This window comes from Ahaetulla prasina, chromosome 2 (assembly GCF_028640845.1).
Source record: "Ahaetulla prasina isolate Xishuangbanna chromosome 2, ASM2864084v1, whole genome shotgun sequence".
NCBI lineage: Eukaryota > Metazoa > Chordata > Lepidosauria > Squamata > Colubridae > Ahaetulla > Ahaetulla prasina.
The window spans coordinates 237,430,416-237,454,298 of NC_080540.1; the positions used below are offsets into that span (position 1 = coordinate 237,430,416).

Below are 23,883 nucleotides of genomic sequence, written 5' to 3' on the forward strand. Positions count from 1 at the left end.
AAGTTTAACTCACAGAATCATCTATTGTAATGTCCTTCCTGTTAAAGACCTTGATCATCTAACTGCTTGGTCTAAAATTGGCAGCTCAAATTTCAACCAGCAAATGCTCAGTCTTACATATAGGAAAAAGAACCCAAACACTAAGTACATACTAGATGGACATTACCTTACTTACCCATCCCGTTAAAGACCTTGATCATCTAACTGCTTGGTCTAAAATTGGCAATGCTTTATCAAATCCTGTTCCTGTCAAGAGTGGTGTTCCTCAAGGCAGCGTCTTTGGATCTACACTCTTTATACTATACATTAATGATCTTTGTGACCATATCTCAAGTAATTGTGTCCTCTTTGCTGACGATGGCAAACTATTTAACACCACAGACAATACTTCTATCATTCAAAAGACCTTGATCATCTAACTGCTTGGTCTAAAAATTGGCAGCTCCAAATTTCATCCAGCAAATGCTCAGTCTTACATATAGGAAAAAAGAACCCAAATACTAAGTACATACTAGATGGACATTACCTTACTTACCCATCCCGTTAAAGACCTTGGAGTTTTCATGTCAAATGATCTAAGTGCCAAAGCCCACTGCAACTACATAGCAAAAAAGGCTCTAAGAGTTGTAAACCTAATCTTGCGTGGCTTCTTTTCCAAAAACACCACACTACTAACCAGAGCATATAAAACATTTGCTAGACCAATTCTAGAATACAGCTCGCCTGTTTGGAACCCTCACCACATCTCTGACATCAATACAATTGAATGTGTCCAGAAATATTTTACAAGAAGAGTTCTCCATTCCTCTGAAAACAATAAAATACCCTATCCTACCAGACTTGAAATCCTAGGCTTAGAAAGCTTGGAACTCCATCGCCTTCGACAAGACCTAAGTTTAACTCACAGAATCATCTATTGTAATGTCCTTCCTGTTAAAGACTACTTCAGCTTTAATTGCAATAATACTAGAGCAACTAATAGATTTAAACTTAATGTCAACCGCTTTAATCTAGATTGCAGAAAATATGACTTCTGTAACAGAATCGTCTATTGTAATGTCCTTCCTGTTAAAGACTACTTCAGCTTTAATTGCAATAATACTAGAGCAACTAATAGATTTAAACTTAATGTCAACCGCTTTAATCTAGATTGCAGAAAATATGACTTCTGTAACAGAATCATCTATTGTAATGTCCTTCCTGTTAAAGACCTTGGAGTTTTCATGTCAAATGATCTAAGTGCCAGAGCCCACTGCAACTACATAGCAAAAAAGCTCTAAGAGTTGTAAACCTAATCTTGCGTAGCTTCTTTTCCAAAAACACCACACTACTAACCAGAGCATATAAAACATTTGCTAGACCAATTCTAGAATACAGCTCGCCTGTTTGGAACCCTCACCACATCTCTGACATCAATACAATCGAACGTGTCCAGAAATATTTTACAAGAAGAGTTCTCCATTCCTCTGAAAACAATAAAATACCTTATCCCACCAGACTTGAAATCCTAGGCTTAGAAAACTTGGAACTCCATCGCCTTCGACAAGACCTAAGTTTAACTCACAGAATCATCAGTGCTTGGAATACTTTACCTGACTCTGTGGTCTCTTCCCAAACTTTGGTCACTAGCCACAGTCATCCCTATCTTCAAAAAAGGAGACCACAGCTTAGTCGAAAATTACAGACCGATCTCTCTTTGCTGCGTCACCTGCAAAGTCATGGAATCAATCATCAACCAATCCATTACCTCACACTTAGAAACTAACAACCTACTCTCCAATAAACAATTTGGTTTCAGGAAAAAATTATCATGTAACTTACAACTTCTCCACTGTAAAAACATATGGACTACAAATCTTGATCAAGGCAAATCAATAGATGCAATCTACATAGATTTCTGCAAAGCTTTTGACTCAGTAGTACACGATAAACTTCTCCTAAAACTAACATCCTATGGCATCAGGACCCCTTCACAAATGGATATCTGCTTTTCTGTCTAACAGACAACAAGTGGTCAAAATTGGCAATGCTTTATCAAATCCTGTTCCTGTCAAGAGTGGTGTTCCTCAAGGCAGCGTCCTTGGACCAACACTCTTTATACTATACATTAATGATCTTTGTGACCACATCTCAAGTAATTGTGTTCTCTTTGCTGACGATGTCAAACTATTTAATACCACAGACAATACTTCTATCATTCAAAACGACCTTGATCATCTAACTGCTTGGTCTAAAATTGGCAATGCTTTATCAAATCCTGTTCCTGTCCTATTGTTTTCTTTTCTTATATATATATATATATATATATATATATATATATATATATATATATATATATATATATATATATATATATATATATATATATATATATGTAGATCTTTGGTTATTCGGGTTTTCTCCACGTAAAATTGGAAGTGTCTTGGCGGCGTTTCGTGAAGTCAGTCTCATTAAATCATCTTCAGGCTTCAACCGTGCTTCTGGGAGCAATGTGTGACTGCAGCTGTTTCTTCCTTTTTAACTGCTAGTGGGGGTTTGAACTGATTGGGTGGGAGCTTGGCTGTGCTCTGATTGGATGGGGTTTTTTTTGGTGCTCTGATTGGATGGGGGTGTGTCCTCTTTGGGTGGGGGCTTGGTTGTGCTCAGATTAGTCTGAGCTGCAGGGGGATTTGAGCTGGTGAGCTGCACAGCTGTTGTCCGGCTTCGTGTTCGCGGTCGTGCCACATCTTCACAGTGGGTGTCAGTCTGCTGCATGTATGGATTGGAGGGGTTTGAAATGGCCAATGTTGCAGCTGCAGTCTGGCTTCTGGTCCTTAATCGTGCTTCATGATCAGTGTGGGTTTGGGTCTGCTTTCTGGGTGGATGTGTGGTGGTGACATCCTGTGTGGACCTCGTGAGTGTGGGTCTGGTGTCATTCCTCGTGTTAGGGACACGTTTGTCAATAAGGGCAGGTTTCCAAATGGCTGGTAGGCGGGAGGTATCATCTCGTTTGTTCATGCTGTGTGGGCGTTTTTCTATCTCGATGGCTTCTCTGATTATTCTGTTGTTAAAGTGTTCAGTTTTGGCGATAGTTCTGGTCTTTTTAAAGTCAATCACATATATATATATATATTTGTTTTCTGAGGTTTTCACGGGTGTTTGTATGTAGGTCTTTGGTTGTTCGGGTTTTCTCCCGTGTAAAATTGGAAATGTCTTGGCAACGTTTCGATGAAGTCTCATTCGTCATCTTCAGGCTTCAGCTTCGTGCTTCTGGGAGCAATGTGTGATCGCAGCTGTTTCTTCCAGAAGCATGTAGCTGAAGCCTGAAGATGACGAATGAGACTTCGCCAAACGTTGCCAAGACATTTCCAATTTTACACGGGAGAAAACCCGAACAACCAAAGACCTATATATATATATATATATATATATATATATATATATGCTTATACCTCCTAATATTTACTCATATATGTGTTTGTATACTATATAATCTTTTTGTATGATATCTACATATATTGTTGTGACAAAATAAATAAATTGCATCTATTGTTTTGCCTTGATCAAGATTTGTTGTCCATATGTTTTTGCAGTGAAGAAGTTGTAAGTTACATGATAATTTTTTTCTGAAACCAAATTGTTTATTAGAGAGTGGATTGTTTGTTTCTAGGTGGAGGATAATGGATTGGTTGATGATAGATTCCATAACTTTACAGGCGACGCAGCATAGAGAGAGGCTGGGATCTCCTTTTTGAAGACAGGGATGACCGTGGCTAGTGACCAAAGTTTGGGAAGGGAACTGGTTGTGAAGGCTTTTCCAAAGATTATGCTTAGGGGTTCTGCTATATTAGTGGAAAGCTTTTTTAAGAAGTATGCACATAGTCCATCAGGTCCTATAGATAGGGATGGTTTCAGTTTGCGAAGTGGTAGATAATTTAATGTACTATGCTTAGGTCAGACTGAAGTCGGTGTAGTTCTAAGTTGTCTAAAACCAAAATTTGGAGTCTGGTGCATAAGGTATTTTACTGTGGGTAAAAGAGTGGAGGACTCTTCTTGTAAAATATCTCTGGACTCTCTTGATTGTATTTATGTCTGATATGCAGTGCAGGTTCCAGATGGATGAGCTGTATTCAAGAATTGGTCTAGCAAATGTTTTGTATGCTCTAGTTAGTAGTACAATATTACCAGAGAAGAAGTTACGCAAGATTAGGTTAATAACTCTTAGTGCCTTTTTGGCAATGTTGTTACAGTGGGCTCTGGCACTTAGATCTTTAGAAATGAGTACTCCAAGGTTCTTGACAGAATGAAGGTCATCTATAAGGTCATGTCCATCTAATTTGTATTTTATGTTTTGATTTTTTTTCCACAAACCCCAAATTACCAAAAGCCTCTGTCTGGATGATCCCTAAGACAAGATGTCTATTTGGTTGCCAGAGAACATGCAAACAGCTCAATTGGATCAGTTAAATTTAGGTACCTCAGCATCTTGATCTCATGATAATCCATCAGGTATCTAAGAAACATGGTTACTCTCTTCCATAGGATCTGATTTGATCCTGCAAGGCTGGTGTGTTTCAGATCCCTTTGATTAAACAATGTCATGTATAAGGATGCTGGAAGTGCATTTTCTCTGTAATAGGCCTGTGCTCTGGAATGAGGTCCCCTGTGAGATCCTGATGGCTTCCCTGCTGCTGGTGTTCAAAGCCCATCTTGTTGTTGCTGTTCAAAGCCCTTTACCTGGGCCTTTGGGAAGGGAGAGTGAAGACCTCTTGCTTCATCCTTGTTAAGACTGTCATTTTTGCCTATTATTATTATTATTGGCACTGGTTATTATTATATTTTCATTGTTTTAGTTGTGAGCTGCCCAAAGTCACTGGGAATCAGACAGTAAGCACATTTGATTAGTTAAATGAAGTAAATAAACATCTATCAGAATGAGAGATGGTTTGGTCAGGCTATGCAGTCCTACAGTTACTTGAATCTCCGCTCACTGCTATCAGATACGATCTTTGGCACCAGCTGACTTTATCTGTGCATCAATAACCCATCACACCAATGAACTTTGCTTCCCTGGCCAATCACAGCAAAATTGTAAAGAATTGTAAAACTGTAAGCAACTGTTCAATTGTTTCAATCATGAGCAAATGTATACAAATGTGATTTTTTTTAAATTAATTTGTTAAATACACATCAGACAGTTGACTGAAATGTATATAAATCACAGAATTTTATTTCCTGAATGATGATTTCATATTCTATTTAATATTTTAATGGCTCACAACCAAGACATTCCAGCCTTATTTTGTCAGAAAACTCCTTGTTTAGTTCAATTTCAAACCTTTATTGTCAATGCACAACATGTGTACAATGAGATTGGCTGAGTTTCAGACTTTCTTCTCTACTTTCTGATTCACACCTTGCCCTGAAGACTTCTTATCTAATTATTTAATTTCCATGTGCTTCTATTTGTCACTTGCTACATCATGATAAATTTGCCATCATAAGCCACATTCTTTCTTTACACTGGATAAGAGTTCTGTTTTTTTGGCACAGGAATATTAAAAGGTGCTTATGATGTATGATGACATTAGTTTACAGCAACAGATTTCACTAAATTTTTTAAAGGATACTAACTCATCAAGCCTTCCTTCAAAAGGTGACTAATCTTACAGCTATGCATTCTCCTCTGTCAACACAAACTTAGTTATTTAAGTTGCACTTTCTTAAAAATTCCCATTAAGTATCTTCTTTTCTTTGCAGCTTCAATCTCTAATGTATGGAATGTGAACACATAAAACTGTCTAGCAAAGACCAGAGCATTCAGACTAAGAGGGAGAAAGCTGTCCCAAGATAATTCTTTAAAGTTATCTCTGCCCTTGAGTTCCTGATTACAGGATGATAAAATGTATTCCCTCTTGCAGAACAAAAAGTTTCAAATTCATCTGAAAAGAACAGCACCTCCCCCCAATTCTCTTTCATTTGGATAGATGGTGGCATTTTACGCCTACTCTTTAGCATATGTGCAACCTCATTTCATCTCTATAGTTGTTCTCACTTAGTTTAGGTAGTTCTCACTTAGTTTATTTAGTGACAGTTCATTTAGTGACCGTTTGAAATTACAATGGCACTGAATAAAATAACTTATGACCATTTTTCACACTTATGAACATTGCAGCATCCCCATGGTCACATGATTTACATTCAGATGTTTGACAATTATTATTATTATTATTATTATTTATTATATTTGTATACCGCCCATCTCCCGAAGGACTCAGGGCGGTTCACAGCCAAAAAACAACAGAAAACATATAATACATATAAACAGCTAAAAGAATAGACAGTTAAATTCAATTGATGCCCTAAAACTATAAGTATAAATTTTAAAACCTCATTTAAACCCCTTTTATTAAAAATCCCAATTTAAAAATTACGTTCAAGGTAGTCCTGCTCTTCGAAATAGTAACGTCTTCAGCTCGCGGCGGAAGGACCTGAGATCGGGGAGTTGACGAAGCCCCAGAGGGAGCTCGTTCCAGAGGGTAGGGGCCCCCACAGAGAAGGCCCTCCCCCTAGAGGTCGCCAGCCGACATTGTTTAGCTGACGGTATCCGGAGGAGGCCCTCTCTGTGAGAGCGCACTGACTCAATTGACTCAGATTTATGATGGTTGTCGGTTCCCAGGGTCATGTGATCACCTTTTGAGACTTGCTGACAAGCAAAGTCAGTGTGGAAGCCAGATTCACTTAACAAACTAACTTAGCAAGTGCAGTGATTTACTTAACAAACATGGCAAGAAAAGTCATAAAATGGGGCAGAACTCCCTTCACAAATTTCTCACTTAGCAACATAGATTTCACGATCAATTGTGGTTGTAAGTCGAGGAGTGCCTGTATTTCCTTTCCCATACTCTACACATCTCTTTATTTCCACTTACCCAATGGAAAGGATAAGTGCCTTGACTCCATGACTCATTTATGTTTCGGTTGCCTCCCTTCCCGCTGTATTTTTGAAGTGCTCTACAGGTTGGAACAAAATAATAAAGAATAAAACCTTGAACCCACTGTCCCACTTGTTGTTTTCTTCTCCATAGGAAACCTCTAGAAGGTGGTGAACTTTTTTGAGAGCAAATGTAGTCTGGTGGTTAAGGTACTGGACTCAGGTTCTAGTTTGTCCTCAGCCATAGAAAACCATGTGTGAATTTAGGCCAGTCATTCTCTCTCAACCCAACCTCCCTTACAGGGAGAAAAAATCTAAAAGATACCAGAGCTAGTGCTAAGCATTGATTCTTAAGGTACTTACAACTGTTTTCAGAGTAGTAGATTGACAGAGTGTAACAGTGTCTGTTTTTGCTATCCAGAAATGATTTCCAGCCAGTTCTGATACTAGGGCGCATGCCAGCCCTAGTCCTTGAAAGTATTAATGACCTCTGAGTCTCCCTCATCTCTTAGTTTCCTAAGTGATCTCCCAAAGAGAGAAAAGGTATAATTAACCAATAAATTTACAACATGGATTGCCAACAATAAATGGAGTTTGCTGGCTTCCATAATTTTCCACTCAAATTTTCAAATATATAACCTGAATATTTAGAGAAATATGTCCAGAAGAGTCTGCTTGGGGTCTTTGCTTCAAAAGTTGATATTATAGGCAAATGTCTGTTAACAACTATATTGGGGTAATATTGCTTACATCTTAGATAAAGTACTATGTAAAGAGTCTTGTACATTAGCAAAATGGGGGGGGCAGAGAGTCCCCCTTTTTGCCTTATTTATAAAGGCAAAAAGTGTTATGTAAAAATCTGTGAGAATGACACAAAATGGATATTCCACTACTCTGCAAATCCATCTGCAACTATTTGGCTTTTCATCTGATAGAGCCTCAAACAAAACCCAGCTACTCATTGAAACTGCCACTTCATCCTTTTGGGCAAGACTGACTACTTCAGCTTGAAACTTTGGTTGATGGGACTTTTCGGAGACATCTTTTCCATTGTAGAAAGGTGAACCCATTCATTTGGAGCACCAACTCTTTTTTTGGGTGACTTTGCGCTCTCACCACTTTTCTGTGGTGTGAAGGGTAAGAGCTGGAAGCTGTTGCTCTCCGCCTCTCTCTAATTGCCAACCCCATTAGTTACTTACAGCATTATCTAAGTGTTACCTCATCATTGATATGATCTAAAGCCTACTCTACTGTTATAGTTACATAGTAATGGTGGAAATTAATGGAGTTACAGGTAGTCTTTGACTTATGACCACAATTTAGCCCAGAATTTATGTTCCTAAGTGAGAAATTTGTTAAATAAGTTTTGCCCCATTTTACGTCTTTTCTTGCCACATTTGTTAAGTGAATCACTGCAGTTGTTATATTAGTAACATAGTTGTTAAGTGAATCTGGCTTCCCTATTGACGTTCCTTGTCAGCAGGTTGCAATACATGATCACATAACCAAAGGACATTGCAACCATCATAAATATGAACCTGTTTTCAAGCATCTGAATGTAAATCATGTGACCATGGGGATGGGACATCAGTCATAAGTGTGAAAAAGTTTCATAAGTCACTTTTTTCAGTGCCATTGTAACTTCAAATGGTCACTAAATAAACTGTTTTAAGTCAAGGATTTACATGTAGTACTTAAGCAGAGAAGAAATAATTTCCTGTATTCATACTAAAAATGAAACCAAAGTTTCCATTTTGGGGGATGGAAAAATATTGCCTGAGGGGGGGAAATATAGTAAGAGCAGTAAAGAAAAGGGGTTAGTTTTTTTCAAAAGTCCACATTCTTTCCTAACATAATGGCCTATTTTGGAATAACCAAACATTTAAAAAGAAGGCAAGGACACAGAATATGTATAGATATATTTTAAGTGTGTTTTAATAAGAAAACATAATTTAACGGACAAACAAAAGTCAGAGGGAGATAATATGAATATTTATAGAATGTTATGCCTAATATCTCTAGGCTACATTAATTCTGGAACATATTTCAAATAAAAGCTGTCAAAACATTAAGGCTAATCATTCAACACAGAAAGAAGCATAACTGCAATAAATGGATTTCAGTAGAACTGTACATTTTATTCGAAAAGGTGTGACAAAATTTAGCACATTTATGAATTATGCCCATAAGTGAAACATTCCACTCAACAGAGATATAAATATAAATTTTATCCGCCTATCTGAGAAGATTACAAAAAGCTATTCAATCATTCAGAAACCTGAGTTTGGAAATCCAAAGACAATATGAAAAGAATGTAGGACATCAAGGCAAAAGGAATTTTCCTGGAGGCTAAGGAATAAGTGATGTCTTCACAGACACACAGAAAAATAAGCTGTCACAGCAAATACTACCCTGAGTGAGTAAAGGGTAGATTTGAAAGTTTGACAAGTCACAGAAGATCTCTTTCTCTGGTTTTTCTCTGAACAATATTGTCCACATGCTGTCTTTTCATGACATCCAGATCCTTGATTTTAGCCAATATTAGGGCTATGTCTTCAGGTCCCTATCAATGATGTCAAAATAACACACATGTGATCATCTCTCAGCATTTGCCTGACAAGTGCTATGAAAGTGCTATTTGCTTCCCCTGTGAATGCCCATGGTCAGGATGGATATTTAAAAGCAAGGAATTGATTTAGAATAGCCAAGTGACTCTCTGGTTTTGTTTTAAGTAAACAAGTGGACAGAGTTGGGCTGTGAAGTCTCTTTCAAAACCCTAGCTCCAGTCTGATTGTGCCTTTAGGCCTAGAGGTTGGCAAGCCAGCCGCCTGGCTGGCAGGAAAGAGATGCTATCAGTCTTCTGCTGAGGCCTCCCTTAATTGCATCTCATTCCTGATCTCTATAAAATAACAACTGTGTCCTCTCTGTGGCTTGAAGAACACATGAAGAGGAAATGGAAGGGCTGTGAGTGGACTGACACAGAACTTCTAAGCAGATGATGGGGAAAATGTTTTGCTGAACTAAGCCCACTCTGAGAAGGAAAGTGTATACATCAGTGTTTCTCAACCTTAACAACTTTAAAAGTGTGTGGACTTCAGTTCCCAGAATTCCCCGGTCACTAAGTTTTAGAAACACTGGTACACATGCTGGCAACAGAATGAAAAACATGTAGAATTAGCTGCCATATAGACTCCTTCTATTGTGACATTGTTTTGACCACTAACGATGGGGGTGGAGGGGAGGGGGAAATTAACAGTAGTGAGAATATAATGCATTTGTTCTTGACAGGATTATAAAAATAGGAAGGAAGGAAGGAAGGAAGGAAGGAAGGAAGGAAGGAAGGAAGGAAGGAAGGGCAATAATTTAGAATAATGAAAAAGAAAGCCTTATAAAATGGAATATATTATTTTTAATTGTATTAAAGCACAGCAAGAAAAGAATATAAATTATTCTTATGGTCCTAATATTTATTTAATGCATGTCTTCCTTGGAATCATGACATTTTCTCTAGTTCTTTTCAGATATCACCTGTTCATATTGTATTATATGTAAAATATACTATATTATTTTTATGAGTACCGTTTTAAGAAATTCTATTTTCAAATGCATCCCAGAGCCTGGGAATGCCAGTTTTTTTGTTTTGTTTGTTTGTTTGTTTGTTTGTTTGATTACTTACTTACTTAATAGAACTGAATTTGAATATTTGAAACAGTTGACATTTTTTATCTAAGGAAACAAGGAAACAGCACTGGTAAGGAAATAGGCTTCTGCAGCTACCACTTTCTAAATTTCACTATTTAATAACAGTAATCACATATCATATTTAACATAGTTACACTGAGGAAACTGAACAATAATTTGAACAGAAAATAATCAACAGACTGGGTTCATGCAACAACCAGGTTTTGTAGTTTGTGCAAATAAGTCTGCTAATCTTTATTTCATCTGGTTAAGCATATTGTTATAAACACAGCAAATGTGTACGGAGACCATGCACCCAATCTTGAGGAGAATAACTTTCTTACTTATGGTTATATACAAACTGTCTCAAAAGATAGCAGCATCTGGCCAACCTAATATTGTTTAAGAAGTTAAGCAGGTCTGGGCTTGGTTAGTACTTGGATGAGAGTACCAGAATAGGAATTGGGGAAAAAACAATGCTGGAAGACAAACATGATAAAACTCTAAATAGTGTTCATCAAAGCGGGGTTTTTTTTTATAACCAGAACAGTTAGCTAACAGTTAGCTCTACTATTAAAACTACCAATAGTGTAAATGACCAAGAAGTTCATTATGTTCTAATCAGTTCATAAAAAAATCAATGTCAAGTCAACCCAGTTAATCAGCCAATATAATTGCTACTAGTCAACTTATATCTGAAGCTCTTGCCTCACACTGATAACCCTAAGTATTGGACTTAGAACATTTCAAAAGATTAGCCTTCTTAGAGCAAAGCAAACCCTCACTATTCCAATTACATTGGGAAAGCTGAACAAAATGGAGAGAATAGTTATTTCTACTGCTGTTGGCCAACATTTGATATCTAACTGATACTCTACCTGTGATTTGGGAAATAACATATAGCCAATGGGACTAATAGCCATTGAGAAGCTGATTCTCCATGGCTTTATGCAGTCCCCTTTGAAGCTTCCAAATGGCCTATGGACACATGCTGGCAGGGAGTTGTAGTCCCAACAAATCTGGAGGAAACCGAATAGGAGAGGGCCTCCGTAATAAATCTAAGCCTAAGAGAGTAATGAAACAGCTGATGTAATGACCAAGTTATACATTTAATAATATTACCAGATCTTGGGGGAGAAAAAGGAGGTGTTCCTGTCTTCTCTTGGTCAAAAGCAAATTTTATTAAAATAACAAAAGCCTTGGAAATTTAAAACCTTCTTTTCAAAATTGTTTCTGATAAACTTTCCAACTGGAATCTTAGAGAGGAAATGAACAAAATATTTTTCTACCATTAAACATGTGTTTGTACTTGAAACAAAGAGAAAAGCCTATTGGAAGGCTAATATTTGCTTTTAAATTTCTCTCTCTTGGAAGGGAAGAGAGAGGTCTCCTTTTGCCAAAGGGATTAACGTCTTGAATTTAATACAAGAATGTCTATTCACATTCCCAACCCTCATTAGTTCAATATAAAAATGAAATATTAATCACAGCTTGCTATTAAGAAATTAACATTCAAGTTGGTTTTCATTTTATTTTTCTGGTATAATATTCCCCCCCTTTTTTTTACATAGGATAAATTTCTAAAGATGCCACCATGGAAAGGCCTTATATACATGCCAAAGTAGCCTACAATTATATATTGTATGCCACTGATTAAAACCCAAAGAGACTGAGTCTACTTTCCATCGTGGCATGCATAGGGCATGCATATTATAACAGTGCAGTTATAGGCTAATTTGGGAACTTGAAAAATATCCTGGAAGAAGCCTGTAAATCCTGGTAAACATCTTCCATATTCTTGCCAAGAAAAGTGTCAAGTCATCAGGAATCAGGTTCAAGACATAGAGTTTTTTTAGATTGTCTTTCAACAATACTGTGAATATTTCCCCATTTCTGTAAAATTCTGATTCAAATAACTGGAGCATAGGTTTCATATCTGCTCAGGATCAGGTTATCTGAAATAAAAAGGTATAACTTGAGGACTCAGAGCTACCTTAATGTTAGTTCTTGCCTTCAGTCAGCTCAGCATGAGCAACCCTTCCAACTCTGTTATTCTGTTATTCCTCACACAAATTCTTCAAACTTCATTTGTGTGTGTGTGTGTGTGTGTTCCTCAGAAATTAGGATGCCACTAATGTTGGCAGGACAACAGCCAATGGAAAATTGGGTCTCCAATTTCGTCCAAAATAAAGCAAGTAAAAATTGATATGTAAGCCTTCATTTAGACTTTTTTATTTATTTATTTAATTTTGTCACAACAGTATACATAAACATTGTCATAGTAAAAAAAACATATCATGAAATATATATATATATGACTTGTCAGATAAGAAATCAAACAAAGACACCCAGTAACCCCAAACAAATGATCAGAAAGCCTTTCTTTCTATGATGAAATTACATTACCTGATAGTAGCCTCAGCTATCCAGCAACAACTACAACAATCAAAATTTAGAAGTATTGTACTTTGCTACCAAAAAGGGACCCTTCCTGCATTAAGGGAAGATTCTTTTGTATTATGATTGGGAATTTTGAATAATTCCATCAGTACCTTATGATTCTTGATGAAGGTATCTTTTCTTTTATGTACCCCCAGGGGAAGGGCCTTTTCTGTGGGGGCCCCTACCCTCTGGAACGAACTCCCCCCGGGACTCCGTCAACTTCCCGACCTTTGGACCTTCCGCCGTGAACTGAAGACATATTTATTTCGTCAAGCAGGAATGGCATAGGATTTTAGAATTTTAATTTTTGTTATTGGGGTTTTAATTCAATTGGTTTTATTGTTTTATATGTATTTTATATAGGGCCATATTTGATAGGTTTTTTATTTATTGTTTTATTATATTTATTATTATGGTTTTATATGGCTGTCAACCGCCCTGAGTCCTTCGGGAGAAGAGCGGTATAAAAATCTAATTAAATAAAATAAATAAAAAATAAAAATACACTGAGATCATATGCACCAAGACAAGTTCCTTGTGTGTCCAATCACACTTGGCCAATAAAAATTTCTATTCTATCAAAAGCTACCTGATTTAAAGAAGTCAAGAGAATATGATCTCTATATGCAAGGAATTTTGTTCATTAATTAAAGTTGTTTCTTGGCAGTCAACAAATGCAACAGGTGCAACCAGTGGCATGACAATAAAATGCAATTATTTACAATAAAAATACAATATGTAAATACATATTGTAAAAATCCCAATTAATATTACAGTCATGGCACTGGAGCTCTACAATGCTCAAATCCCAAAGCCCTTCTGTAGGCACATTTGAGATGACCATTACCCTCCGCCATGAATGGCCAACTACTGTGCTCTTCTCTCCATGTGAAGGTTAGGGTCTCTTCTCCTTCTGCTCTTCCTGACAATCAAAAGGATTTAGCACTCAGTAATGGAATGCCATACAAAACTTGGGTCCTCAGGAAAATTAGATCTGGCAGGCACACACATTCTTCTTTGTGACAATAATACAACTTTGATTGACATTTACTGTGCTATCACAGCATGTTCAATCAGTTTAAGATCCAGACTTTTTCACCCTTCCCTTAATTTCTCCTCAGAGACATCAACACAGATAAATTAAGCCAACTGAACCCACGAAATATTGATGATATATCATTACCAAGGAGCATATATATTCCTTGGTAATGATATACTCCTATAAATAGTTTAAACAAGGCTAATCATATTCTTTTATAAATCAACATGTTGTGTTAAATTGTCCAAGGAACTGTAAGGGAGGACTACAAAAACATGCAACATGAGGAACATTTGTAATTAATATTGAATTTATCCTCCAATGCTGTAACTAAAATTAGGTTTTTTCCAAGCTTAACCTATATTGTCCATAAACTTCATTGATTCCTGTCTTTGTTTTAGCATTTCTTAATATAATTATATAATAAAAATATATTTATCTCCTATTTTATTATCTATCTTTATGAGTTACATTTTGTCTCAGTTAATTTCTTCAAGCAGAAGTTATGGATGTCATAAATCATCACTATAAGATCATATTATGGCTGTGAATGCAGCACAACATTTATACACTCGGTGTTGGAAAAAATCCTACAACACCCACAATAAAGGAATGGTTAATAAAGATGACAGAACTAGAAAGCTGGCCACATATGACACATGCACTAAGTTGCATCCTCTGTGTGATGACATTATGCAAATACGATTTGTTTTTTGGACATCGTTATAGCTTCTTGCAGATGTTTTGAATGGGACCACCACTGCTATGTGATGTATTGTTTCTATTGCAATTCACATCCTCAGAATTGAGGGCTAGAAAGCCAAGTCTCTGAATATGTGGGATGTGTGCCAGCCTGTTATATAAAGGATCGTTCAAGTAGAGGATGGGGCCCTGATAGTTTTCTTCAAGCAGGGCCCTTGAGCATTGTATGACCAAGAACTAAAATTCATGGCAGTCCTTTCTATGAAATTAATATTCATATTAACTCATTTCACTACATGAAGCATTATCCAGGTATGTCAGGATGATTCAATACGCCAGATGTGTAGACTAAAAAAAAAACCAACAGTATTTGAGGCATTAGGTACACAGAAGATCAGGGTCAGTGGTACAGACGGAAGACATGGTACTGGCCTCAATAGTAACAACAACTTCTAATGGACAGCAGCAGATGGATAAGCTGGCAGCATCTGATCACCTCCTTTTCCAGCTAAATGTTTAGTCTTACAAGAATTCCAGCTAGAATTGCCAGCAATTTTCTCGGTTGTTAGAGACTCTTACCAAATCATGAAGCCTCTCAGGATCCTTGGGAAAATTGCCTAAATCATTTCAGAGTAATAACTGGTGTGGTAGGAAGAGAGCCAGGACAGGCCGACCGAGTGACAAAAGCTTCTGCACTGCACACAACATATACTACTATTATCGGGTTATGGCTGCAGGATTCTAATTGCAGAAAGAAGTTATATTTTTTAATCTGCTTCCATAGTGAGTAGACAAATGGAAAGAACTGTCAGCTTCCCCCCACCCACTCCCCCAATTCAAATGCAAGTGACAAAGCTGTCTCCTGTTGCTATTTGCAATGGGAAAATTGCCAAGTTGTAAAGTTGTAATTTAATCTTATCCTTCTGGTCTAATCACTAATATATAAGTGGGGAAGAGTTGCCTCTACCTTATCAATCAGGTGGTGTATTATCAGCTGGTCGGTGGTCGGGTTTTTTTGCTTGCAGATCTTTTACTACCCAACTAGGTAACATCAATAGTGCCAGGTGATGAAAGGTCTGTAAGCAAACAACCAAGCTTAAAGAGCACCAAGAATTTCACAAACTTTTAATCTTTTGTGTGCGTGGTGGTAGCGGTGGAGGAACCTTGTGCAAATTGACAAATGAAGCCTTGGTTCTGCCACAGAGTGGTATGCCATGAGATCTTGCTCATCCCAAAATGGCTGACATGCTGAACCTGACTGGTCAGTCAGAAAGCAAGAATTTCACAGGAGACAAATGGTGAGGCTGAAAGAGGACTCGCTTGTCTAGTAACCTGATTCTGAGGCAGAGATGAGGTCTGACATTCCAAACACAGGATAACTCATTTAAACCCAGCACTCCATTTGGAACTCAGTTTTCCTCTGTCTCTTCCTCTTAACCGTTGGCTTTGTCTCCCCTGTCCTCTTTCTCTAGGACAGGGGAGGGGAACCATCGCCCTTTCACGATTTGTGCACTTCAACTCCCAGAATTCCTGAGCCAGCATTCTGGGAATTGAAATCCGTAAGTCATAAAAGGCCATAGTTTGACACCCCTGCTCTAGGACATAAGCAGAAACCAAAAAGAAGGGGAAATAGAGATCAATTATCATGCACAGATATCCACAGGAAAGGAACACTCACAAAGCATGCACACGCAAACCTAAAACAAGCAAACAACAAACAAAATCTATCCTCCAAAAAGACCTGGATTTCTTATCTGAATGGTCTAAAACTTGGCAACTCCAAATCTCAATCAGCAAATGCTCAGTCTTACATAGAAAAAAGAACCTAAACACTAAGTACAAGCTTGATGGACATTACCTTACTGATGACCCCACCCTGTTAAAGATTTTTGAGTTTTCATATCAAATGATCTAAGTGCCAAAGCCCACTGTAACTACATCGCAAAAAAGGCTTTAAAAGTTGTAAACCTAATCTTGCCTAGCTTCTTCTCCAAAAACACTACACTACTAATCAGAGAATATAAAACATTTGCTAGACCAATTCTTGAATACAGCTCGACTGTTTGGAACCCATACCACATTTCTGACATCAATACAATTGAACGTGTCCAGAAATATTTTACAAGAAGAGTACTCCACTCCTCCGAATACAACAAAATACCTTATGCCACCAGACTTGAAATATTGGGTTTAAGAAAATTTAGAATTACGTGGGCTTCGACGTGACCTGAGTTTAACTCATAGAATCATCTATTACAATGTCAAAGACTACTTCCTGTCAAAGACTACTTCAGCTTCATTGCAACAATACATGAACACACAATAGATTTAAGCTTAATGTTAACCGCTCCAATCTTGATTGCAGAAAATATGACTTCAGTAACAGAGTTTTTAATGCTTGGAATACACTACCTGACTCTGTGGTCTCTTCCCAAAATTCCCAAAGCTTCAACCAAAAACTGTCTACTACTGACCTCACCCCATTCCTAAGAGATCTGTAAGGGGCGTGCATAAGAGCAAAAACGTGCCTACCGTTCCTGTCCTATTGTTTCCTTTTGTTATATCCAATTAATATAATTACATACTCATACTCATATATATGCTTATATATTTTATAATTATTTCATGCTTATATATACTGTGCGACAATAATAAATAAATAAATAAATAAATAAATAAATAAATAAATAAATAAATAAATAAATAAAATGCCATAGGGAAACAAGTTGGAGAATATTTAAAAAAACACACCATAGATGGCTATTTTTTTCTTCCTTTTTTTCTTCCTTCTCCTACATCCGTTCTGTGTTAGAAAATGATAGAACTTTGCCACCAGAAAGACATTATGCCAATGATCCAAATAGAAGTGGGCATGTCTAGGAAAGATCAGAGAGGTGATTTTACTAGGCTTGTTGAGTGTCTTCCATGGCAGATGGAAGCAGATAGTGTGGGCAACACAGCAATCCCGTAGGCAAAACATTATAGATCTCAGTCTTAAAAACTCTGGGCTCTAATCCAATTTCTTGTTTGAACCCTGTGCATTTGCTTTTGCCAATCCTCAAGGCAGAAGCAATTTCTCAGTACAGAGATTATTTTCTTTCATTTTGTTAAGCTAACAGCACAAGAAGTTTGCTAACTGTCCTAGAACATAATCTGTACTTAATACCTCTTATCACTATCCTGTAGCAGATAATGGCCAAACTGCATTCCTCAGCTTCTCTCACACTCCCTAAAAGAATGTAATTTGTACAGGAATGAGTCAACATCAACCAGATTTTAAAAAGGGAGAAATAATCTTGTTTTCCTAGCCTTTAACCCTATTGCCCAAAGAACAGATTTAATAAATGTAAGCTTGCAACAGTTATATATATATATATATATATTATTGCAGCAGATTTTGATTTTGATCAGAGGTAGACAATAACACAAATAGATTTCACAGAAGATAATGTTGAAAAGGCCCTTCGCAGACTGAAGCCATCTCTATCTATTGGACCTGATGGTCTATGTGCATACTTCTTAAAAAAGCTTTCCACTGTTATAGCAAAAACCCTAAGCATAATCTTTGAAAAATCTTTTAGGACCAGCTCCCTTCCCAAACTATGGTCACTAGCCACGGTCATCCCTGTCTTCAAAAAAGGAGACCCCAGCCTAGTTGAAAATTACAGACCAATTTCTTTATGCTGCGTCACCTGCAAAGTAATGGACTCAATCATCAACCAATCCATCACCCTCCACCTTGAAACAAACAACCTACTCTCTAATAAACAATTTGGTTTCTGGAAAAAATTATCCTGTAATTTACAACTTCTTCACTGAAAAAACATATGGACTACAAATCTTGATCAAGGCAAAACAATAGATGCAATTTACATAGACTTCTGTAAAGCTTTTGACTCAGTGGTACATGACAAACTTCTCCTAAAACTAAAATCCTATGGCATTTCAGGACCCCTCCACAATTGGATAACAGCGTTCCTGTCAAACAGACAACAAGTGGCCAAAATAGGCAGTGCCCTATCAAATCCCGCTCCTGTCAATAGTGGTGTCCCCCAAGGCAGCGTTCTAGGACCAACACTCTTCATATTATACATTAACGACCTCTGTGACCATATTATAAGTAATTGTGTTCTCTTCGCCAATGATGTTAAACTATTTAACACTACCAACAATGCGGCTACCCTTCAAAAAGACCTTGACTTTGTGTCAGAATGGTCAAAAATTTGGCAACTCCAAATCTCAACCAGCAAATGCTCTGTCTTACACATTGGAAAAAAGAATCTAAACACTAAGTACAAACTCGATGGACATTACCTTACAGATGACCCCCACCCTGTTAAAGACCTTGGAGTTTTCATAATGCCTTGTGATGTCTATGTTAGCTGGGGTTTGTAGCTGTTGAAATCCAAAGCATAGGTGCAGGTTACCTATTCCCAATTTAGTATAAAATATTTCCCATAATCAAGAACACGGCTCCTTGTGGAAAAGGACTTTCTGTCTTCATCACCTGCTTGATTAGCAGGCCAGTCTTGTTGCACCAGTAGCACAAAAATTAATCTTGTTGTAAAAGCATCACACAACCGTGGTTTGGGGGCAAGCTTGGAAAAATTTAGACTGCCTGATGCAATTCGAGTTATAGAGAATTAAGAGTCTGAAATATCCAACGGACCATAAAAGCTCACATTTTTGTAGCTTTCGTGCCCTATTCTTGTTCTTGCATAGTTGGCAAGGGAAAGAGGGAAATTTTCCTGGAAAAAAAAATCATAGCTGAGATCAGCCAGCCTGGAGCCAGCCTCATTATTACTATTTGACATTCAAAATCTTTCTAGATATTGTATCCAAATGGAATAAAAGTTTTACGAAATGGTGCAATACTGTCAGGAAATGTAACATAGGAGACTTATAATGACTGTTAGGCTCAGGAATATTTCTAACTAATTATCAAATGATCACATTATACAAATTCCCCAAGAATCACTTAAAAGTTGTTGTTGTTGTTTTGTTATTATTAAATTGCTGGAACAAAAATCACTGTTTATAATGCGGCTTTTCAAAAATCTCCCACTTTACATACCACAGAAGTCAGACTTTTTAAAATAAACTTTTATAGATTATGGATTTGTTCATGACTCTTGTACAGGTCTTGTAATAGATCATTTGGCCAGTGTAGCCATTGGTTGTGTTCTGATAACCAGTTGCAAAGGGAAGACCACAAATGATAACAGGAACAGCGAAGTGATAAATCATAAATACTCTTGCTATGAAAGATTTAGCATGTTTAACAGTTGTTTTACAACTGGCCAGAATTAATGAAAGAACATGCCTGGAAAAATGGTTTCTACATAACATTCTGAGCATAACAATAATAGCAGTAACAACCACAACAGTATTAAGGTATTCAATTTCATTTCATGCCATTTCTTTTTGCAAGTTTTTAAAACCCTACAGTTGTATTAGGATGAATGTGCAGATGAACAGAAGATGAAAGTATCTTTCATTTTCTTAGGAGAAGAATGGAGCAAGATGGCAGTTACCGTCTATTGCTTAGCAATTGGTACCTTCATCCAGGTCATTCTCTATCAATCTTACTTTTCTTATCTCTAAAATGGGAGTTGCCATGACATTCAAAGGGTTGAGACCAAAGGGTCTGACTACGAAGAAGCTTATCTCACATCAAAAGACTGACCAGGAATTCAAGATACGATCAGAGTCTGGAGTTTTAATCAAGTTCTAGTCATTATCCTTTGGAAAGTTTGGGCAAAAATACTACAGTAGGCTTCTCCTGTGTTTTAAAGTCTTCCTTGATCATGAAATATCCCTTTTGACAACAAAGGTAGCTTGTTTCCCACTGGTAAAATAGCTGTTTTAGCACCTGTAAATCTGGCTTGCATTTCATATAGGTCTTTTTTCTGTAGTGATAACAGGAACCGAAAATGGGCCCTGACAGCATGTTGTGCATTTACAGTATTCAGGGGTACAGGGGGAAAAAAGAGCTCAACTTAATTATGATCACATGGCTTTTGAGAGTCATACTTTTATATTTAGCTCCATAAATCTGCTTTCAGTGAAAACCCTACTCTGCTCTGCAACATTTGCTACTCATTAAGGCATTTAATTGTTTGTGGTGCCTTTATTGCACAAGACTAAGGTGGAGGATGGGTGTGTGTAAAAGGATTGTGTGAAATGTTGATTTCATTGCTAAATAAATGATTTCAAAATAAACCTGGGATGTTTCCTGCTGTTTCTTCTGTCTTCTGCATCTTCGCAGGAGGGAGTTTCTGAAATGGTGCAATACTGTCAGGAAATGTAACATAGGAGACTTATAATGACTGTTAGGCTCAGGAATATTTCTAACTAATTATCAAATGATCACATTATACAAATTCCCCAAGAATCACTTAAAAGTTGTTGTTGTTGTTTTGTTATTATTAAATTGCTGGAACAAAAATCACTGTTTATAATGCGGCTTTTCAAAAATCTCCCACTTTACATACCACAGAAGTCAGACTTTTTAAAATAAACTTTTATAGATTATGGATTTGTTCATGACTCTTGTACAGGTCTTGTAATAGATCATTTGGCCAGTGTAGCCATTGGTTGTGTTCTGATAACCAGTTGCAAAGGGAAGACCACAAATGATAACAGGAACAGCGAAGTGATAAATCATAAATACTCTTGCTATGAAAGATTTAGCATGTTTAACAGTTGTTTTACAACTGGCCAGAATTAATGAAAGAACATGCCTGGAAAAATGGTTTCTACATAACATTCTGAGCATAACAATAATAGCAGTAACAACCACAACAGTATTAAGGTATTCAATTTCATTTCATGCCATTTCTTTTTGCAAGTTTTTAAAACCCTACAGTTGTATTAGGATGAATGTGCAGATGAACAGAAGATGAAAGTATCTTTCATTTTCTTAGGAGAAGAATGGAGCAAGATGGCGCAGTTACCGTCTATTGCTTAGCAATTGGTACCTTCATCCAGGTCATTCTCTATCAATCTTACTTTTCTTATCTCTAAAATGGGAGTTGCCATGACATTTCAAAGGGTTGAGACCAAAGAGTCTGACTACGAAGAAGCTTATCTCACATCAAAAGACTGACCAGGAATTCAAGATACGATCAGAGTCTGGAGTTTTAATCAAGTTCTAGTCATTATCCTTTGGAAAGTTTGGGCAAAAATACTACAGTAGGCTTCTCCTGTGTTTTAAAGTCTTCCTTGATCATGAAATATCCCTTTTGACAACAAAGGTAGCTTGTTTCCCACTGGTAAAATAGCTGTTTTAGCACCTGTAAATCTGGCTTGCATTTCATATAGGTCTTTTTTCTGTAGTGATAACAGGAACCGAAAATGGGCCCTGACAGCATGTTGTGCATTTACAGTATTCAGGGGTACAGGGGGAAAAAAGAGCTCAACTTAATTATGATCACATGGCTTTTGAGAGTCATACTTTTATATTTAGCTCCATAAATCTGCTTTCAGTGAAAACCCTACTCTGCTCTGCAACATTTGCTACTCATTAAGGCATTTAATTGTTTGTGGTGCCTTTATTGCACAAGACTAAGGTGGAGGATGGGTGTGTGTAAAAGGATTGTGTGAAATGTTGATTTCATTGCTAAATAAATGATTTCAAAATAAACCTGGGATGTTTCCTGCTGTTTCTTCTGTCTTCTGCATCTTCGCAGGAGGGAGTTTCTGCAAGAAACAAACAAACCAAAAGATTTGTCAGAACTTTTACACAGAGGTCTCTGTACTGCAGCTTTTTCATCAGTGCAATTTCTATGGTGTCTGGTTTCAGCCTCGAATGCCAAGGTCATAATTTTCAGCCATAGATGGTTCTTCCAGATGTCTTTGGTCAAGTTAATCACGGTATGCCTGAAGGTTAGGCTTTCAGGTAATCTGTCAAGTCATAATTGTAAATCGAGGTCTCCTCCCAGCTAAGAGGCACCAGAGTTAAGAAAATAGACTGGGAAGGGTAAATTAAACAGGGCCAGACTAAGAAGCCATGCCATACCAGTTATTATTTCAAACAGTTGTTAATGTTTTTGTTTTTATGTCGTCTGAAACCCAGCTTTAAAAATATTTTGAGCAATGTTCTGTAAAGGAATTTTCAAAGGGATAAACATTCAATTCTCCCTCCAAGGGCCATACTTATCTATGCTGATGTCCATCACAAAAAGGAGACCTGACTAGGAGATCAAGTAAAATTTATCATCCTATGTTAACAACTGCAATGAGCAGACATAATGGTCCTCATGGACTTCCATTCAGTATGAATTTAATTTCCATTAGGGCTGAGGTTCATGTAGATCTCATTGTAGTCCCAAATCAGACAGAGCTAATGCTTAGCCAGAAGTATTTGAGGCAAGCCAAGTTTAGGAAAGAGATAGCCAATTGGTAGATAGTTCACAGTTTGAGAAATACATACAGTTCTATACATCATTCACAAATAAATACCATAGATTTCAGTGTGCTTTTATTCCCTGATATGTGTTTATTGGATTAAACCTTAGAAAAAGGAGCCCATGTCTATGGATAGTCATGGGTTAAATGTGCATACTGATGGTTTTTTGTAAGATTTCAACTTTGGACACTTGTTCCTTAGTCTTTACTCTTCTCAGGCTACAGCTGTCTCTCCAACATCAATATGTAAATAAACAATCTTGAACCTCTTGAGATAGGCAAAATAAAGATTGGAATAAATAAATGTGTGGTTAAAAGTTAAAGAGCTTTTTTTAAAAAAAGAAAAATACATTTGTGGGGGTTTTCTAGGACAAGACTACTTCAGAAATAGGTGGAAGGAGAGTGCAGAGAGCTGGATTTTGAACCCCATTAAGACTCTTATTAAGTTAATCACGTAAATTAAATGGAAGCACATCAACATTTAGCTGACCATGTAGCTTGACATCCAATCTAAAAATGTATCAGGTTTGAATTATAGCTAAAGGCCACTTAGAAATCAGCTCATCAAACAACCTAACTATAGTCTGAGAAAACTTCTCTGAATTATGAAACCTTTCTGATCATATATTTTCTGAGGTTTGAATAAAGGAAGTTGCCTAAATATTTGAGAATGCATCTACAAACCATATTTTTAAAC

At 37.0% G+C, this 23,883-nt stretch overlaps 1 long non-coding RNA gene across 1 annotated transcript; it reads right to left on the reverse strand.

The window, feature by feature from the left end:
- Positions 1–8,828: 8,828 nt before the first annotated feature.
- LOC131191254 (uncharacterized) lies at positions 8,829–21,051 on the reverse strand. Its single transcript, XR_009153455.1, has 3 exons — positions 21,001–21,051; positions 17,529–17,653; positions 8,829–12,549 (listed from the first exon to the last, which is right to left on the reverse strand). It is a non-coding gene; the product is annotated as an uncharacterized LOC131191254 (long non-coding RNA).
- Between the last annotated feature and the right edge of the window lie 2,832 nt (positions 21,052–23,883).